At 43.9% G+C, this 15,135-nt stretch overlaps 1 long non-coding RNA gene across 3 annotated transcripts; it reads right to left on the bottom strand.

Moving 5' to 3' along the window:
• Positions 1-803, bottom strand: LOC127925308 (uncharacterized). Of its 3 annotated transcripts, none has more exons than XR_008120455.1 (4): positions 600-803; positions 482-563; positions 317-439; positions 1-258 (listed from the first exon to the last, which is right to left on the bottom strand). It is a non-coding gene; the product is annotated as an uncharacterized LOC127925308 (long non-coding RNA). The 3 variants fall into 3 exon arrangements; XR_008120456.1 differs by having other exon boundaries at positions 482-640; positions 682-803; XR_008120454.1 differs by having other exon boundaries at positions 482-803.
• Positions 804-15,135: the final 14,332 nt, after the last annotated feature.

The following is a 15,135-nucleotide window of genomic DNA, read 5'->3' as shown; positions in this document are numbered from 1 at the left end:
CTACCAGGTTCAACTAACCTCCAACCACAGAAGCTGGTCACAATGAGACTAAATAAACTTTTTCATCTCACTACTAGAAGACTTCCTATAGTCCTGGACCTGACTCTCTCTCTACTAGAAGACTTCCTATAGTCCTGGACCTGACTCCCTCTCTACTAGAAGACTTCCTATAGTCCTGGACCTGACTCCCTCTCTACTAGAAGACTTCCTATAGTCCTGGACCTGACTCTCTCTCTACTAGAAGACATCCTATAGGACCTGACTCCCTCTCTACTAGAAGACTTCCTATCCTATACTAGAAGACATCCTATAGGACCTGACTCCCTCTCTACTAGAAGACTTCCTATAGTCCTGGACCTGACTCTCTCTCTACTAGAAGACTTCCTATAGTCCTGGACCTGACTCTCTCTCTACTAGAAGACTTCCTATAGTCCTGGACCTGACTCCTCTCTCTACTAGAAGACTTCCTATAGTCCTGGACCTGACTCTCTCTCTACTAGAAGACTTCCTATAGTCCTGGACCTGACTCTCTCTCTACTAGAAGACTTCCTATAGTCCTGGACCTGACTCTCCCTCTACTAGAAGACTTCCTATAGGACCTGACTCTCTCTCTACTAGAAGACTTCCTATAGTCCTGGACCTGACTCTCTCTCTACTAGAAGACTTCCTATGGTCCTGGACCTGACTCTCTCTCTACTAGAAGACTTCCTATAGTCCTGGACCTGACTCCCTCTCTACTAGAAGACTTCCTATAGTCCTGGACCTGACTCTCCCTCTACTAGAAGACTTCCTATAGTCCTGGACCTGACTCTCCCTCTCTACTAGAATACTTCCTATAGTCCTGGACCTGACTCTCTCTCTACTAGAAGACTTCCTATAGGACCTGACTCTCTCTCTACTAGAAGACTTCCTATAGTCCTGGACCAGGGCTCTGTGTTGTCAGAATGTCTGGATGGATTTATGACAGCTAAAGATGAAGACACATCCTCCGCTCGGTGGAAAAACATCTCCCTCTAATTTCATCCTGTATAAATGTCGAAATGCTCTTTTCTGTCCGTTTGAAACCTTTTTTCAGTTTTTTAAAAACGCCTGTTTTTGTGGGAATCACAGCCCAGCCGTGACGACAGGGTGTACACACACCCACACACACACATACACACACACATTTGACGAGGAGAGACAAGAGCGTATTCTGGTCTCTGCTAACGTGATGGGAAAACAAACAGGTCTATTTGTGACCACTGAACACACACACAGACAGACACACACAGACAGACTGGGCTTTTCAAAGTGGAGACGAGCGGGTAGATCTGTATGTCTGTGGCTCGTCTATTTTCTCTGCCTTGTTTTGCCCCCGGACGCAGACCAAGCAAACAGAGAGGACTTGGCCCGAGACACTCACACACACACACAGACACATACTGTACACAGAAAGGCCCGGGCCTCGGCTCGCCCAGCCCAGATTCAAGAGGGATACCAGAAACACGGATCCATTAAAAATGCATCATTCTTGACTGGTGCAGCTTGAGAAAGATGCTCCATGTTCTACTGAACACTCTCACTGGACAGACTGAGACACAGGGGTGAGAGACTGAGACATATGCTCAGCAGAGGGAAGAAGATAGAGACAAAGAAAGTGAGAGAGAGAGAGAGAGAGAGAGAGAGAGAGAGAGAGAGAGAGAGAGAGAGAGAGAGAGAGAGAGAGAGAGAGAGAGAGAGAGAGAGAGAGAGAGAGAGAGAGAGAGAGAGAGAGAGAGAGAGAGAGAGAGAGAGAGAGAGAGAGAGAGAGAGAGAGAGAGAGAGAGAGAGAGAGAGAGAGAGAGAGAGAGAGAGAGAGAGAGAGAGAGAGAGAGAGAGAGAGAGAGAGAGAGAGAGAGAGAGAGAGAGAGAGAGAGAGAGAGAGAGAGAGAGAGACAGAGAGAGAGAGAGAGAGAGAGAGAGAGAGAGAGAGAGAGAGAGAGAGAGAGAGAGAGAGAGAGAGAGAGAGAGAGAGAGAGAGAGAGAGAGAGAGAGAGAGAGAGAGAGAGAGAGAGAGAGAGAGAGAGAGAGAGAGAGAGAGAGAGAGAGAGAGAGAGAGAGAGAGAGAGAGAGAGAGAGAGAGAGAGAGAGAGAGAGAGAGAGAGAGAGAGAGAGAGAGAGAGAGAGAGAGAGAGAGAGAGAGAGACAGGGGAGAGAGAGAGAGAGAGAGAGAGAGAGAGAGAGAGAGAGAGAGAGAGAGAGAGAGAGAGAGAGAGAGAGAATGAATAAAGGAGGAATAATGATAAAACAGTGTATCAGAGGGTTCAGTTTTGACACGTCCCCTTTCATCCTTTTATAAAGGGAGCGTCTGTCTCTTCCAGGACAAACACATCTCAAATCCTCCATGTAATTACAGAGATAAAGGCCTACAGTTTGTTTTGGATGTTTACTATTCTACAACACTATTTATACATGGATGGGTAAGATCTGGTCTGAAACATTCAGAGAGACGTTCTGAAATAATGTTCAAGCTTTTCACTGAGAAACACACACACACACACACACACACACACACACACACACACACACACACACACACACACACACACACACACACACACACACACACACACACACACACACACACACACACACACACACACACACACAAACTAAATGGGTAGTGTGTGTTGTAATTTTCCGTGGATCCTCTCGACATGGAGAAGGGTTGTGTCACTGTGTGTTTCCCAGAGAAATCTACACACCTCACCTCTGACACCAGCTGAGAGGTGGTCATCAATCTCTCACACAACATCCTGACTTCATCACACTCAGATTACTGACAGATATGGCCCAGTGTGTGTATGTGTGTGTGTGTGTGTGTATGTGTGAGTGTGAGTGTGAGTGTGTGTGTGTGTGTGTGTGTGTGTGTGTGTGTGTGTGCGTGCGTGCGTGCGTGCGTGCGTGCGTGCGTGTGTCCAGGGCAACCCTCTCCTATCAGTGAACTGCTCATCTTTCTTCCTCTTGGTCTCTTAAACGTTCTCAGGCCTCTCTGCTTCTTCTAATCGGTTCCTACCAGGAGAGATAACACATGTCCTGTCAGTCTGGTGGATGGAGATTGACCTTTAGAAGTTGATCCTACATCACAGTGTCACTGATTAGGATGGGAAGTCTTCATCTAGTCTGTTCTGGTGAATGGGAGGTCTTCATCTAGTCTGTTGTGGTGAATGGGAGGTCTTCATCTCGTCTGTTGTGGTGAATGGGAGGTCTTTATCTAGTCTGTTGTGGTGAATGGGAGGTCTTCATCTAGTCTGTTGTGGTGAATGGGAGGTCTTCATCTCGTCTGTTGTGGTGAATGGGAGGTCTTTATCTAGTCTGTTGTGGTGAATGGGAGGTCTTTATCTAGTCTGTTGTGGTGAATGGGAGGTCTTCATCTAGTCTGTTGTGGTGAATGGGAGGTCTTTATCTAGTCTGTTGTGGTGAATGGGAGGTCTTTATCTAGTCTGTTGTGGTGAATGGGAGGTCTTTATCTAGTCTGTTGTGGTGAATGGGAGGTCTTCATCTAGTCTGTTGTGGTGAATGGGAGGTCTTTATCTAGTCTGTTGTGGTGAATGGGAGGTCTTTATCTAGTCTGTTGTGGTGAATGGGAGGTCTTTATCTAGTCTGTTGTGGTGAATGGGAGGTCTTCATCTAGTCTGTTGTGGTGAATGGGAGGTCTTTATCTAGTCTGTTGTGGTGAATGGGAGGTCTTTATCTAGTCTGTTGTGGTGAATAAGTCGCTCTGGATAAGAGCGTCTGCTAAATGACTTAAATGTAATGTAAATGTGAATGGGAGGTCTTTATCTAGTCTGTTGTGGTGAATGGGAGGTCTTTATCTAATCTGTTGTGGTGAATGGGAGGTCTTTATCTAGTCTGTTGTGGTGAATGGGAGGTCTTTATCTAGTCTGTTGTGGTGAATGGGAGGTCTTCATCTAGTCTGTTGTGGTGAATGGGAGGTCTTTATCTAGTCTGTTCTGGTGAATGGGAGGTCTTTATCTAGTCTGTTGTGGTGAATGGGAGGTCTTCATCTAGTCTGTTGTGGTGAATGGGAGGTCTTTATCTAGTCTGTTGTGGTGAATGGGAGGTCTTTATCTAGTCTGTTGTGGTGAATGGGAGGTCTTTATCTAGTCTGTTGTGGTGAATGGGAGGTCTTCATCTAGTCTGTTGTGGTGAATAAGTCGCTCTGGATAAGAGCGTCTGCTAAATGACTTAAATGTAATGTAAATGTGAATGGGAGGTCTTTATCTAGTCTGTTGTGGTGAATGGGAGGTCTTTATCTAGTCTGTTGTGGTGAATGGGAGGTCTTTATCTAGTCTGTTGTGGTGAATGGGAGGTCTTTATCTAGTCTGTTGTGGTGAATGGGAGGTCTTCATCTAGTCTGTTGTGGTGAATGGGAGGTGAATGGGAGGTCTTTCTATCTGTTGTGGTGAATGGGAGGTCTTTATCTAGTCTGTTGTGGTGAATGGGAGGTCTTCATCTAGTCTGTTGTGGTGAATGGGAGGTCTTTATCTAGTCTGTTCTGGTGAATGGGAGGTCTTTATCTAGTCTGTTGTGGTGAATGGGAGGTCTTTATCTAGTCTGTTGTGGTGAATGGGAGGTCTTTATCTAGTCTGTTGTGGTGAATGGGAGGTCTTTATCTAGTCTGTTGTGGTGAATGGGAGGTCTTTATCTAGTCTGTTGTGGTGAATGGGAGGTCTTCATCTAGTCTGTTGTGGTGAATGGGAGGTCTTTATCTAGTCTGTTGTGGTGAATAAGTCGCTCTGGATAAGAGCGTCTGCTAAATGACTTAAATGTAATGTAAATGTGAATGGGAGGTCTTTATCTAGTCTGTTGTGGTGAATGGGAGGTCTTTATCTAGTCTGTTGTGGTGAATGGGAGGTCTTTATCTAGTCTGTTGTGGTGAATGGGAGGTCTTTATCTAGTCTGTTGTGGTGAATGGGAGGTCTTCATCTAGTCTGTTGTGGTGAATGGGAGGTCTTTATCTAGTCTGTTGTGGTGAATGGGAGGTCTTCATCTAGTCTGTTGTGGTGAATGGGAGGTCTTTATCTAGTCTGTTGTGGTGAATGGGAGGTCTTTATCTAGTCTGTTGTGGTGAATGGGAGGTCTTTATCTAGTCTGTTGTGGTGAATGGGAGGTCTTTATCTAGTCTGTTGTGGTGAATGGGAGGTCTTTATCTAGTCTGTTGTGGTGAATGGGAGGTCTTTATCTAGTCTGTTGTGGTGAATGGGAGGTCTTTATCTAGTCTGTTGTGGTGAATGGGAGGTCTTTATCTAGTCTGTTGTGGTGAATGGGAGGTCTTTATCTAGTCTGTTGTGGTGAATGGGAGGTCTTTATCTAGTCTGTTGTGGTGAATGGGAGGTCTTTATCTAGTCTGTTGTGGTGAATGGGAGGTCTTTATCTAGTCTGTTGTGGTGAATGGGAGGTCTTCATCTAGTCTGTTGTGGTGAATGGGAGGTCTTTATCTAGTCTGTTGTGGTGAATGGGAGGTCTTCAGTCTGTCTGGGATCTTTAGCTGTTGTGGTGAATGGGAGGTCTTTAATGTCTGTAAATGGTGAATGGGAGGTCTTTATCTAGTCTGTTGTGGTGAATGGGAGGTCTTTATCTAGTCTGTTGTGGTGAATGGGAGGTCTTTATCTAGTCTGTTGTGGTGAATGGGAGGTCTTTATCTAGTCTGTTGTGGTGAATGGGAGGTCTTCATCTAGTCTGTTGTGGTGAATGGGAGGTCTTTATCTAGTCTGTTGTGGTGAATGGGAGGTCTTTATCTAGTCTGTTGTGGTGAATGGGAGGTCTTTATCATCTAGTCTGTTGTGGTGAATGGGAGGTCTTTATCTAGTCTGTTGTGGTGAATGGGAGGTCTTTATCTAGTCTGTTGTGGTGAATGGGAGGTCTTTATCTAGTCTGTTGTGGTGAATGGGAGGTCTTTATCTAGTCTGTTGTGGTGAATGGGAGGTCTTCATCTAGTCTGTTGTGGTGAATGGTTGTGGTGAATGGGAGGTCTTCATCTAGTCTGTTGTGGTGAATGGGAGGTCTTTATCTAGTCTGTTGTGGTGAATGGGAGGTCTTTATCTAGTCTGTTGTGGTGAATGGGAGGTCTTTATCTAGTCTGTTGTGGTGAATGGGAGGTCTTCATCTAGTCTGTTGTGGTGAATGGGAGGTCTTTATCTAGTCTGTTGTGGTGAATGGGAGGTCTTTATCTAGTCTGTTGTGGTGAATGGGAGGTCTTTATCTAGTCTGTTGTGGTGAATGGGAGGTCTTTATCTAGTCTGTTGTGGTGAATGGGAGGTCTTTATCTAGTCTGTTGTGGTGAATGGGAGGTCTTTATCTAGTCTGTTGTGGTGAATGGGAGGTCTTTGTGGTGAATGGGAGGTCTTTATCTAGTCTGTTGTGGTGAATGGGAGGTCTTTATCTAGTCTGTTGTGGTGAATGGGAGGTCTTTATCTAGTCTGTTGTGGTGAATGGGAGGTCTTTATCTAGTCTGTTGTGGTGAATGGGAGGTCTTCATCTAGTCTGTTGTGGTGAATGGGAGGTCTTTATCTAGTCTGTTGTGGTGAATGGGAGGTCTTTATCTAGTCTGTTGTGGTGAATGGGAGGTCTTTATCTAGTCTGTTGTGGTGAATGGGAGGTCTTTATCTAGTCTGTTGTGGTGAATGGGAGGTCTTTATCTAGTCTGTTGTGGTGAATGGGAGGTCTTTATCTAGTCTGTTGTGGTGAATGGGAGGTCTTTATCTAGTCTGTTGTGGTGAATGGGAGGTCTTTATCTAGTCTGTTGTGGTGAATGGGAGGTCTTTACCTAGTCTGTTGTGGTGAATGGGAGGTCTTTATCTAGTCTGTTGTGGTGAATGGGAGGTCTTTACCTAGTCTGTTGTGGTGAATGGCTCTGGAGGTCTTGATCTAAATGTAGATGTAAGATGTAGTTATCTAGTCTGTTGTGGTGAATGGGAGGTCTTTATCTAGTCTGTTGTGGTGAATGTGAGGTCTTTATCTAGTCTGTTGTGGTGAATGGGAGGTCTTTATCTTTCTGTTGTGGTGAATGGGAGGTCTTCATCTAGTCTGTTGTGGTGAATGGGAGGTCTTTATCTAGTCTGTTGTGGTGAATGGGAGTCTTTATCTAGTCTGTTGTGGTGAATGGGAGGTCTTTATCTAGTCTGTTGTGGTGAATGGGAGGTCTTTATCTGTCTGTTGTGGTGATGGGAGGTCTAGTCTGTTGTGGTGAATGGGAGGTCTTTATCTAGTTAATATGGTGAATGGGAGTCTTTATCTGTCTGTTGTAATGGGAGTCCCTGAGTCTGTAATGGGAGTTAATATGGTGTAATGTATCTGTGTTGTAATGGGAGGTCTTTACAGTCCCTTGAATGCTATCTAGTCTGTTGTGGTGAATATGGTTGTAGTGATCTTTATCTAGTCTGTTGTGGTGAATGGGAGGTCTTCATCTAGTCTGTTGTGAATGGGAGGTATATAGTTAATGGGATGGTGTAGTTCTAGTGTTGTAACAGTCCCTGAGTCTGTTGTGGTGAATAGGTTAATGGTGTAGTATCTGTGTTGTACACAGTCCCTGTTGTGGTGAGGGAGGTCTTCATATAGTTGTTGTGGTGAATAGTCTTTATCTGTCTGTTGTACTTTACTAGTCTGTGAATGCTTTATAGTCTGTTGTGGTGAATAGTCTTTATCTGTCTGTTGTGGTGAATGGGAGGTCTTTATCTAGTCTGTTGTGGTGAATGGGAGGTCTATCTAGTCTGTTGTGGTGTGGGAGTCTTTATCTGTCTGTTGTGGTGAATGGGAGGTCTTCATCTGAGTCTGTTGTGGTGAATGGGAGTCTAATATCTGGTGTAGTCTTTATCTGTCTGTTGTGGTGAATCCCTGAGCTATAAAGTTAAATGTATGGTGTAGTATCTAGTCTGTTGTAATGGGAGGTCATCTAGTCCCTGAGCTATGTAGTTAATCTAGTCTGTGTGGTGATGGTCTAGGTCTCCCTGAGCTATCTAGTCTGTTGTGGTGAATGGGAGGTCTTTATCTGTGTTGTACACAGTCCCTTGTGGTGAGGGAGGTCTTCATCTAGTCTGTTGTGGTATGGTGTCTTTAGTATCTGTGTTGTACTTTATCAGTCCCTGAATGGGAGGTCTTTATCTAGTCTGTTATGGTGAATGGGAGTCTTCATCTGTCTGTTGTGGTGAATAAGTCCCTGGATAAGCTATGCTAGTTAAATAATGTAAATGTGTGGGAGGTCTTTATCTGTCTGTTGTAATGGGAGGTCTTTATCTAGTCCCTGAGCTATAGGAGTCTTTATCTAGTCTGTTGTGTAGGTCTTTATCTAGTCTGTTGTGGTGAATGGGAGGTCTTCATCTAGTCCCTGAGCTTTATAGTTAATATGGTGTAGGTCTTCATCTGTCTGTTGTGGTGAATGGGAGGTCTTTATCAGTCCCTGAGCTATATAGTTAATATGGTGGTAGTATCTGTGTTGTACTTTATCAGTCTGTTGAGGGAGGTCTTTATAGTCTGTTGTGGTGAATATCTTCATCTAGTCTGTAGTCTTTATCTGTCTGTTGTAATAAGTCCCTGGAGCTGTTAATATGGTGAGGTATCTTGTTGTAATGGGAGGTCTTTACTAGTCTGTTGTGAGCTGTTGTGGTGATATGGGAGTTCTGTTGTGGTGAATGGGAGGTCTTTATCTAGTCTGTTGTGGTGAATGGGAGGTCTTTATCTAGTCTGTTGTGGTGAATAGGTCTTCATCTAGTCCCTGTTGTTAATATGGTGTAGTATCTGTGTTGTAGGTCTTTATCTAGTCTGTTGTGGTGAATGGGTGGTCTCCCTTGAGCTATCTAGTCTGTTGTGGTGAATGGGAGGTATCTGTCTGTTGTTGAATGGGACAATCTAGTCCCTGAGCTGAATGGGATAGTTAATATGGTGAATGGGAGATATCTGTGTTGTGAATGGGAGTCCCTGAGTCTGTTGTGGTAATAGTCTAATATCTGTTGTGTAGTATCTGTGTTGTAATGGGAGTCTTTAGCTATATAGTTAATATGGTGTAATGGGAGGTATCTGTCTGTTGTGAATGGGAGGTCTTTATCTAGTCCCTGAGCTTTATCTAGTTAATATGGTGAATGGGAGTCTTTATCTGTCTGTTGTAATGGGAGTCCCTGAGCTGTATAGTCTTCATATGGTCTGTTGTGGTGAGTTGTGGTGAATGGGAGGTCTGTCTGTTGTGGTGAATGGGAGGTCTTTATCTAGTCTGTTGTGGTGAATGGGAGGTCTTTACCTAGTCTGTTGTGGTGAATGGGAGGTCTTTACCTAGTCTGTTGTGGTGAATGGGAGGTCTTTATCTAGTCTGTTGTGGTGAATGGGAGGTCTTTACCTAGTCTGTTGTGGTGAATGGCTCTGCTGGTTCTGATATGAGATGGAAGATGTAGTTAAATCTGGTAAAACTATAATATAGGTAAAGTGAACACACACATTTTATTCAGGAAATATATATTTATATATAGTTAATATGGTGTAGTATCTGTGTTGTACACAGTCCCTGAGCTATATAGTTAATATGGTGTAGTATCTGTGTTGTACACAGTCCCTGAGCTATATAGTTAATATGGTGTAGTATCTGTGTTGTACACAGTCCCTGAGCTATATAGTTAATATGGTGTAGTATCTGTGTTGTACACAGTCCCTGAGCTATATAGTTAATATGGTGTAGTATCTGTGTTGTACACAGTCCCTGAGCTATATAGTTAATATGGTGTAGTATCTGTGTTGTACACAGTCCCTGAGCTATATAGTTAATATGGTGTAGTATCTGTGTTGTACACAGTCCCTGAGCTATATAGTTAATATGGTGTAGTATCTGTGTTGTACACAGTCCCTGAGCTATATAGTTAATATGGTGTAGTATCTGTGTTGTACACAGTCCCTGAGCTATATAGTTAATATGGTGTAGTATCTGTGTTGTACACAGTCCCTGAGCTATATAGTTAATATGGTGTAGCATCTTTGCTGTGAACGACCCCTGATGAATAAACTAGTGAAATAAATGAATAACTGAAACATATGTTTTCCCTCCCCCTGTCCCCCTGTCCCCCCTGTCCCCCTGTCCCCCTGTCCCCCATCCCTCTAATATATAACTGCTTCGTCTCCCTCTGGAAACCGTTTTTCTGCCCACTGCCCCCCCCCCCCACTCAAATAAATGACAGATGATGATGATATTGGTTCTCTCCGGAAGTGTTTTATTCCCACCCCCTCCCTCCCCCGTCACCGACCGAGGTCTCTACCACTGTCTACTGTGTTGTCTGACTGAGGGACAGACAGAGTCCCAAATGGCACTCTATTCCCTATATATATATATATATATACATATATCACCGACCGAGGTCTCTACCACTGTCTACTGTGCTGTCTGACTTGAGGGACAGACAGAGTCCCAAATGGCACCCTATTCCATATTTTGTGCATTCACATACATATATATATATATATATATATATATATATATAGGGAATAGGGTGCCATTTGGAACACATCCACAGACAGAGCCACAGGCCAATTTGACATGAAAACCATACAGAGTCCAAACTCCTTAACGACGACCCCCTGCAAGTTCCACCCGCCACATGTTTCCCATTGGAATCTAATCAGGACATATTTTGGGGGGTCAGAAAACTACAACAACATCTCTCTGGAGAACTGAAAAGAGTTTGGTTGGAAAAAACAACCCATTTAGCCAATGAAAGGAGGGATCCCATTTAGCCAATGAAAGGAGGGATCCTGGGGAACAAACAACCCATTTAGCCAATGAAAGGAGGGATTCAAGGGAACAAACAACCCATTTAGCCAATGAAAGGAGAGATTTTAGAGAACAAACAACCCATTTAGCCAATGAAAGGAGGGATTCTAGAGAACAAACAACCCATTTAGCCGATGAAAGGAGGGATTCTAGGGAACAAACAACCCATTTAGCCAATGAAAGTAGGGATTCTGGGGAACAAACAAACCATTTAGCCAATGAAAGGAGGGATCCTGGGAACAAACAACCCATTTAGCCGATGAAAGGAGGGATTCTGGGGAACAAACAACCCATTTAGCCAATGAAAGGAGGGATTCTAGGGAACAAACAACCCATTTAGCCAATGAAAGGAGGGATCCTGGGAACAAACAACCCATTTAGCCAATGAAAGGAGGGATCCTGGGAACAAACAACCCATTTAGCCAATGAAAGGAGGGATTCTAGGGAACAAACAACCCATTTAGCCAATGAAAGGAGGGATCTGGGAACAAACAACCCATTTAGCCAATGAAAGGAGGGATTCTAGGGAACAAACAACCCATTTAGCCAATGAAAGGAGGGATCCTGGGGAACAAACAACCCATTTAGCCAATGAAAGGAGGGATCCCATTTAGCCAATGAAAGGAGGGATCCTGGGGAACAAACAACCCATTTAGCCAATGAAAGGAGGGATTCTAGGGAACAAACAACCCATTTAGCCAATGAAAGGAGGGATTCTAGGGAACAAACAACCCATTTAGCCAATGAAAGGAGAGATTCTAGAGAACAAACAACCCATTTAGCCAATGAAAGGAGGGATTCTAGGGAACAAACAACCCATTTAGCCAATGAAAGGAGGGATTCTAGGGAACAAACAACCCATTTAGCCAATGAAAGGAGGGATTCTAGGGAACAAACAACCCATTTAGCCAATGAAAGGAGGGATTCTAGGGAACAAACAACCCATTTAGCCAATGAAAGGAGGGATTCTAGGGAACAAACAACCCATTTAGCCAATGAAAGGAGGGATTCTGGAGAACAAACAACCCATTTAGCCAATGAAAGGAGGGATTCTAGGGAACAAACAACCCATTTAGCCAATGAAAGGAGGGATCCCATTTAGCCAATGAAAGGAGGGATTCTAGGGAACAAACAACCCATTTAGCCAATGAAAGGAGGGATCCTGGGGAACAAACATATTTTATGTTGTGGATTAATGAGTCTAACAGAACTGTGGAAATGTTCCCTTCTCTAGCCGCCGAGTCATTTTGTCATTCAGGACATTACACAGCTCTGCATGTCAGGGTCTGTGTTCCTTCATGAAGAGAGGAAGGAGAGAAGGTTTAATAATGAGGGTGAATTGGTGGGTGGTTAGACTACAGAGTTCAGAAAATTGTAAAGAACCAAATCGCTCCAACATGACTCTACCAACTGACCCAAGATTGCAGGACTAAGAATGTGTGTGTGTGTTTACGGGTGTGTGCCTACGTGTGTGTGTGTGTGTGTGTGTGTGTGTGTGTGTGTGTGTGTGTGTGTGTGTGTGTGTGTGTGTGTGTGTGTGTGTGTGTGTGTGTTTATGTGCCTACGTGCGCGTGTGTGTGTGTGTGTGTATGTGCCTATGTGCCTACGTGTGTGTGTGTGTGTGTGTGTGTGTGTGTGTGTGTGTGTGTGTGTGTGTGTGTGTGTGTGTGTGTGTGTGTGTGTGTGTGTGTGTGTGTGTGTGTGTGTGTGTGTGTGTGTGTGTGTGTGTGTGTGTGTGTGTGTGTGTGTGTGTGTGTGTGTGTGTGTGTGTGTGTGTGTGTATGTGCCTACGTGTGTGTGTGTGCGTGTCTATGTGTGTGCATGCGTGTGCCACTAACCAGCAAATGATTCAGTTATTTTCGCATCAATGACAATTCGGTCCAGTGGAGGCTGGTGGGAGGAACTATAGGAGGACGGGCTCATTGTAATTGTTGTGATGAAATACATGGAAAGGTATCAAACACATGGAAACCACATGTTTGACTCTGTTCCATTCAGCTAGAGGAGCCTGTTCTCCTACAGCTCCTCAGCACCAGCCTCCACTGGTCCATACAGTTCCTAATGTCCACCCACTGTTACGTAGACCTCTGTGTTCTGTTGTTAGGGTATAATAACTAGGAGTTAAGTAGACCTCTGTGTTCTGTTGTTAGGGTATAATAACTATGAGTTAAGTAGACCTCTGTGTTCTGTTGTTAGGGTATAATAACTAGGAGTTAAGTAGACCTCTGTGTTCTGTTGTTAGGGTATAATAACTATGAGTTAAGTAGACCTCTGTGTTCTGTTGTTAGGGTATAATAACTAGGAGTTAAGTAGACCTCTGTGTTCTGTTGTTAGGGTATAATAACTATGAGTTAAGTAGACCTCTGTGTTCTGTTGTTAGGGTATAATAACTAGGAGTTAAGTAGACCTCTGTGTTGTTAGGGTATAATAACTAGGAGTTAAGTAGACCTCTGTTAAGGGTATAGAGTTAAGTAGACCTCTGTGTTGTTAGGGTATAATAACTAGGTTAGTTAATAATAACTAGTTAAGAGACCTCTGTGTTGTTAGGGTATAATAACTAGGAGTTAAGTAGACCTCTGTGTTCTGTTGTTAGGGTATAATAACTAGGAGTTAAGTAGACCTCTGTGTTCTGTTGTTAGGGTATAATAACTAGGAGTTAAGTAGACCTCTGTGTTGTTAGGGTATAATAACTAGGAGTTAAGTAGACCTCTTAAATCAAATCATGGCTTCTAAAGCTCTCTCCTAAAGGAGAGGGAGAGTGCTGGTGAGAGAGGAGACAGGGACAAGAGGGTGTTTGAGGATGTCTCTCTATCCAGAGGAAACACTGGTCTGGTAGAAATTGCTCGTCAACCCCGTAGTAAATAAATCAGTGTATTGAATCAGTGTATTGACTATTCCCCCCGACTGCATTATAAGTCCTACTAGATAATGGCACATAAGTGGTGTTGAATGTCAGGTCCCTCTAGTCTACCCTCCTCATCCAGGCCCATCCACCCTGCCCAAACCCACAGTGTGTGTCTCTATTGGAGGGGAGAGGAATACAAGTCTCCCTAAAGCCTGCTAACCCCTCTCTTCCTCCCCTCGTCTCCTTCTATCAAATGCATGATGTAATGTCAACTAATACATCTAACTGCAGTTAGAGAATGGTACATCAGTAACCAGCTCTCCAATCAGAAACCAGAGACCACACACATACTGGTAACAATGAAGTCACATATTTGGTTACAATGGAGACAGGAGCCCTCGACATGCATCAATTATCTGAAGCCATGTAAACATCAACACCCCCCCCCTCACCACCGTCCTATGAGGTCTCCTTGTCCCTGCCACTGAAAAACATCCCCACAGCATGATGCTGCCACCACAATGCTTCACTGTAGGGATGGTGCCAGGTTTCCTCCAGACGAGATGCTTGGCATTCAGGCCAAAGAGTTCAATCTTGGTTTAATCAGACCAGAGAATCTTGTTTCTCATGGTCTGAGAGTCCTTTAGATGCCTTTTGGCAAACTCCAAGCAGGCATTTTTTGGTACCCCTTCCCCAGATCTGTGCCTCGACACAATCCTGTCTCGGAGCTCTCCGGACAATTCCCTCGACCTCATGGCTTGGTTTTTGCTCTGACATGCACTGTCAACTGTGAGACCTTATATAGACAGCTGTGTGCCTTTCCAAATCATGTCCAATCAATTGAATTTACCACAGGTGGACTCAAGTTTTATCAAGTTGTGGAAACATCTCAAGGATGATCAGTGGAAACATCTCAAGGATGATCAATGGAAACAGGATGCACCTGAGCTCAATTTCAAGTCTCATAACAAAGGGTCTGAATACTTATGTAAATAAGATATTTCTGTTTTTATTTGTAATATAATAGCAAACACTTAAAAACAACTGTTTTCACTTTGTCATTATAGGGTATTGTGTGTAGATTGATGAGGGGAAAAAATTATTGAATCCATTTAAGGATTCAGGCTGTAACGTAAGAAAATGTGGAACAAGGGAAGGGGTCTAAATACTTCCTGAAGGCTCTGAATATAGACCTGTGTATGAGCTCTAATATGCCTAATGGTGTTTTGAATGAATCATCACCTTAGAAAACACTGTCCATTTCATTGTTAGGTTTTGAAACAACATCCACAACGACCATGTTGTCCACTCTGTTGCTGAACTTCTTTCTTCAAACTGGTCAATCACAGTGAGGTGAGTTTTAAAAGCACAATACTGTTTTGATGATCAGTGTTTGATGTGATTTTCGATGGAATTTGCAGAGTGGTCAGAGTGGTTAGAGGGACAATAGAGCCCTGAGTACCAGGCCATTAAGACCTGATGGAGGGACAGTAGATCCCTGAGTACCAGGCCATTTGGACCTGAT

The sequence above is a fragment of the Oncorhynchus keta genome, unplaced genomic scaffold (assembly GCF_023373465.1).
Source record: "Oncorhynchus keta strain PuntledgeMale-10-30-2019 unplaced genomic scaffold, Oket_V2 Un_contig_5413_pilon_pilon, whole genome shotgun sequence".
Classification (NCBI taxonomy): domain Eukaryota; kingdom Metazoa; phylum Chordata; class Actinopteri; order Salmoniformes; family Salmonidae; genus Oncorhynchus; species Oncorhynchus keta.
This window is presented reverse-complemented; position numbering and strand designations above follow the sequence as displayed.